This window comes from Pygocentrus nattereri, chromosome 5, assembly GCF_015220715.1.
Source record: "Pygocentrus nattereri isolate fPygNat1 chromosome 5, fPygNat1.pri, whole genome shotgun sequence".
Taxonomy (NCBI): domain Eukaryota; kingdom Metazoa; phylum Chordata; class Actinopteri; order Characiformes; family Serrasalmidae; genus Pygocentrus; species Pygocentrus nattereri.
The window spans coordinates 31844148-31850147 of NC_051215.1; positions in this window are offsets into that span (position 1 = coordinate 31844148).

Here is a 6000-nt window from a genome sequence, read left to right on the forward strand (position 1 = left end):
GGATCACTTGGAAAAAAATCGGATCACTTGGAATATAACCCATGCAAATGCAGGTTTCTAAACCTTTACATTCACTGCTAAATCTAGAAGAATGTAAGAAATAACAGAGAAATAAGGGTCTGTCATAGCACAGGAAATGTTTGACAGCTGTAGGTGATGGTTATCTACCCACGTTGTTAGTTTGGAAAGCAATTTCATGTACTACCTTTACTTGGAAACTCCTACGCACACAACGCAACCTATTACTCGGTCATCTTTCCCTCTCCTTCACCACACACACATGCAATGCACATGGGCATAAGTGAAGCAGACCGAACTCAGCCCAAACTGCCATACTCAGCAGGGGAGCTAGAATGGCACAGCATCCACTACTCAAACAGCTCTAGTCGATACACAGCAGGAAGCTTGCTGAATACACCAGCCTGCTGCGGCCACTTTCTTTCCAGCTTAAGAACCAGACTCATCCCTCAACCAAATCCTCTCTCTCTTTCTCACTCACTCTCTTTCTCTCTCTATCTCTTTTCCTCTCTATCTCCTTCACTCTTCCAGTCTTTCTTTTCAGATTCATCTTTTCTCATCTCGTCCGAGTGCTTTGCTAAAGCACTAATCATTTGGCTGACCGACAGAATTTGAGCTTAGCGACACTGAATGTGAACCAGCGAGTCAGTCTTTCTTGAATAAATTTACCTCTGGAACACTTAACAACAGCCCTGTTGCTTTTATCTTCAAAGCATGCATACAGTGTGCAACTGTAAGAGGTATGGCTCTCAGTGACCAGAGACAGACAGATTAGAGACAGAGTTTTCTCATCTGTGCACCGTCTATAGAAACATATCTTTAGGTACAAACAAGAATCTGTCAGAACAGATGTGTCCAATCATGCTCACATGCAGGCAGACACACACCCTCACCCCCCCGCCCCCCCATCTCCACCCCCACAACGCATACATGCTTTAACACATACACCAGTTAGGTAGGTCATACAGCGCCCTCCATAATTATTGGCACCCCTGGTTAAGATGTGTTCTTTAGCTTCTAATAAATTGAGGGTTTTTTAAATAATATAGGACCACGATGGAAAAAAGAGCAAAATCCAACCTTTATCTCAAGTGCATTTATTCAGTAGGAAAAAAATCCCACATTAAGAAATAATTGTTTAACATCAAATAATGTGTGCCACAATTATTAGCACCCCTGATGTTAATACTTTGTACAACCCCCCTTTGCCAACAAAACAGCACCTAATCTTCTCCTATAATGTTTCACAAGATGGGAGAACACAGAAAGAGGTATCTTCGACCATTCCTCTTTGCACAATCTCTCTAAATCATCCAGCGACCTGGGTCCTCTCCTCTGCACTCTCCTCTTCAGCTCACCCCACAGGTTTTCAATGGGGTTAAGGTCTGGGGACTGAGATGGCCATGGGAGGAGCTTGATTCTGTGTGTGGTCAACCATTTCTGTGTAGATCTTGCCATATGTTTAGGGTCATTATCTTGCTGAAAGACCCAGTGACGACCCATCTTCAGCTTTCGGGCAGAAGCCACCAGATTTTGTTTTAAAATGTCCTGGTATTTCAAAGCATTCATGATGCCATGCACCCTAACAAGGTTCCCTGGGCCTTTGGAAGAAAAGCAGGCCCACAGCATCACTGATCCTCCCCCGTATTTCACAGTGGGCATGAGGTGCTTTTCTGCATACTCAGCTCTTGTGTTACGCCAGGCCCACTTACAGCATTTGTTGCCAAAAAGCTCTATCTTTGTTTCATCTGACCAAAGCACACGGTCCCAGTTGAAGTCCCAGTACTGCTTAGCAAACTCCAAACGTTTACGTTTATGATTGTGAGTGAGAAAAGGTTTTTTCCATGCATGCCTCCCAAACAGCTTGTTGGCGTGTAGATAGCGTCTGATGGTTGTTTTGGAGACTTCGTGACCCCAAGATGCTACCATTTGTTGCAGTTCCGTAACAGTGAGCTTTGGAGAACTTTTTATTTCTCTTATCATCCTCCTCACTGTGCGTGGTGGCAAAATAAACTTGCGTCCTCGTCCAGACTTGTTTACCACTGTTCCAGTTGTTTTAAACTTCCTAATAATTCCTCTGACAGTAGATACGGACAGGTGTAGGTGAGTGGCTATTTTCTTGTAGCCATTGCCTGACCTGTGAAGGTCAACACACATCTGCCTTACTTGAATGCTATGTTCCTTTGTCTTTCCCATGTTGAAGAGAAATGGCCTCTGTGTCACGTCATAATTATACCCCAGGGAAACAGGAAGTTGTGAATTGCTAATTAAATGTTCCTACATACTTTGATTAACTTCGTAAACTACTGTAGAAGTGACAGAAATTCTTTAATTACATTTATTTCCTAAGAATTGTTAGGGGTGCCAATAATTGTGGAACAGGTGATTTTATGAAGAAAAATTATTTCTTAGTCAGGGATTTTATTTTCCCCCTAAAACTCTACTTGAGTTAAAGGTTACATTTTTCTACAATTTTCAGTGTGACAGTATGTTTCCACAATAAAAACTGAATTTATTTTAAGGCTTTTGACACATCTTAACCAGGGGTGCCAATAATTATGGAGGGCACTGTATGTGTTAGGATGTGGGGTCATACATACATCCCATTTAGTTGCTCCTTGTATACATTTTACATGTACCGTATGTATTATATTAACTCAGCCTTCTTAAGTTAAGCTGTATTTTGTTGAGAAAGGATAGAATTTTTATCCTGAAAATGTAAAACATTTACATGTAACACACATACACACATACACACACACACAAACATACACACACACACAAACATACACACAGATCTGGCCAGAGGGAGTGTGGAAAAACAAGCCATGCTGGCTCCTATTTGCCTGGCTATCTTAAGGTTGATCTGAGGGAATGGGGTCTACTGCAGTATAGCGAGGTCTAGTCAGGTGGTCTGAAGCACGAATTTGGCCTCAAGCAGGGTCGTTAAGGATGTCACGAATGTTTGTTTCACTTTACTGATGTTAGATGTGAAAGAGCACATAACCATATCTCTTCTTGTTTGAGGGCATGTATCCATGTGTGTGTGTGTGTGTGTGTGTGTGTGTGTGTGTGTGTGTGTGTGTGTGTGTGTGTGTGTGTTAGTGTGAGAGTACTACAACCAACATATAGGACAAGCTTAAGTTATGAAAATTCTTTCATGTTAAAGCATGACAGTTGCATCTCAACTTCTGACACTATTAGTAGACAAATAGCAGTTTGTGTGTCAGACAAGCAACATATTCGATTAGATCTGTGTATTCTGATGTTTATGTGTGTTTTTTTCCCCACAAATATTTTGCAGAACTTCTTTTCCTTTAAACCACCTTTCAGATGAATCACGCTGATTTCAAAAGTGATCACATGTGATTTTTCACAGCTACTCACAATTAAACGCATGTGTTTGTAAAGAATACCGTTAGACGAACACAAGTTAGGGGGACCTCTCTGTGCACATGGATTTGCTAAGTTACATCTACAGCAGGTCTGAATTCATTTAATAAAAGATTCAGTAGATAAACAAGGTAATGGATGGTAACAGTAAATCCTGGGCCCCTTGAGGAGGGGTTTAACTAAAATAAAATAACAGGAACATGTGTTGCTTATTTGTAGTTATTCATATGTCAGTTTCCTGTTTAAATAAACATAAAATTGTTGCCTAGATTAATAGTTTTTTCCCACATAATTTGAAAATGCGTGCTGACCTTTACATTGTGAGTAAATTTCATGACAATTAGACCAAAAGAAATGGTCAAAGAGTACTTGGAAAAATGTTTGGTTACATTTTCATCTTCCTGTAAAGCTACCATTTTTTGAAGATGAGATGTTAGTGTTTCACCTACAGCTCAGCTCCAGCTCTTTTTAAGACTTAGCCTTAGACTTAGACTTAGACTTTAATGTCATTCAAATTTACACCATACAGTGCGCATTAGAACAAAATTCCGTTGCATTGGCTCAGAGTAGATTGGGGAGAAAAAAAAGTAATACAATGTAGTGCAAAGTGTAGTGCATATGTAAACATATGCATCTAAACAGATAAATAAATTTTAAATAAGCATATGTACATGAGTATATTGCACTGGAGCTCTCAGGTATGGAGTAATTAAAAAAAAAAAGATTTGGAGCAGCATGTTATTTAGAGTTCAGCGGTCTTCTGGCTTGTGGGAAGAAGCTGTTATTGAACCTGGCTCTTCTGCTTTGAAGACTTTGGAACCTCCTTCCAGAAGCCAGCAGCGAGAACAGTCCATGGTGGGGGTGGGAGGGGTCTGGTCAGACAGACTTGTCGCAATGTCCTGTATGGGAGGAAGTGAAGTCCCAATAATTCTCTCTGCTGTCCTAACCACTCTCTGCAGGGACTTCCAGTCAGAAGCTGCCTAGACAGAGATGCAACTGGTCAGTATGCTCTCTACAGTGCCTCTTTGAAAGCGGTGAGAATCGGAGAGAGACATATTACAGGCCAGCTGAGGCAGGCTTACTACAAAAGCCTACACACTTAAAAAAGATGGTTCGTCAAGGGCTCCTTAGTAAATAAAATGGTTCAATGTAGAACCATGAACACCTAAAGAACCCTTTGCTCGATTAAATTGGTCTTTGTGTCATTAAAGCGTTCTTCAGATTGATGGTTTATAAGGTTCTATATAGAATCTTTTTGAAAAGTATTCTATATATCACCACAAAAAGTTCTGTTGTTAACAGGCTTGACATCATAACAACAGAAGAATCCTTTAAAAAAATAATTCTATATAGAACCATCTACAGTACATCAACCTTTAGAACCCTTTCATAATGCAAAGAACCTTTAATCATACAAAGAGATCTTTGAGTGTTCATGGTTCTATATACAACCATTTTCTTGACTAAAGAACCATTTTTAAGAGTGTAGGATCTCTTACAGCTCAGATGGTTGAGGATCGTTTACCAAGAATAGCAAGAATATTAGGAATACTGCTTGATAGGTGTTTTTGCAGATGTCAAGAGAGGCCATGAGCTGATGCTATTTTCTGGATAAATAACTTGTTATCTCAACAGAACAATTTTGCTATGTTGAGATAGTAACAGAAGTAACTCATTATCTTGAGATAAATTTGTTATGTAACTTTATTTCAAGATAACAATGTGGTTAATTAAGATAATTAACTTGTTATCTCAAAACAACAATCCAGAAAATTATAACTGTGTCATGGCCTCTCTGGACATCCATATTTTGTAAATCCAGATTTAAACCATATTTGTTTACACTGGCATGTGAGCACCCGTCTTCAGCTCTGTCTTGCTCTCTCCCTCTCTCTGTCTCTCTCTCTCCCTCTACAGGGAGTTCATTTAATTCCTACCCTGAGTAAGCAAATAGAGCAAACAAACACAATAGAAAATTAATCCCCAGCATCAACATTACTGTCAGAAGTCAGAATATATTAATGCTATAAACACAGTACATATTTTGGGCTTAGAATTTATCAAGGCCATGCTCTCTCTCTCTCTCTCTCTCTCTCTCTCTCTCTCTCTCTATCTCTCTTGCTCTCTCTCTTTTTCTCTTTCTCTATTTATCTTTCTCTCTCTCTTACTCTCTGCCTTATATAATAAAATCTGATTAAAAATGAGCCCTAGGCTTGTGTTCATCAGAATATACAGAACAGTTGTCTGTCCCTGATGATTTTCATTACTGCTATGAAGAAATAAATGCATTAGAGGCCACTTAGTCACTGCTAATATGAGAAATATACATGTTTTGTTGAGTGTTTACTTATCCCGTTATAGCATTCATTAGCATTTAATTTCACTCAAACCAATTTCTTCATATTTTAAAAGGACTGGTTCACTCATGTGCATTTCTAAAACTATCTCTAAGACCTTCTGGCTGCTTATAGATACTTTAGACTGTGGTATGAATTTTGTTTAAGCAAAGAGAGCATGTACAGTACAGGCATGAAATACATTTGTCTCAAATGTCATCCATGTTTGACTGATACATGGAGTGCAGATGGC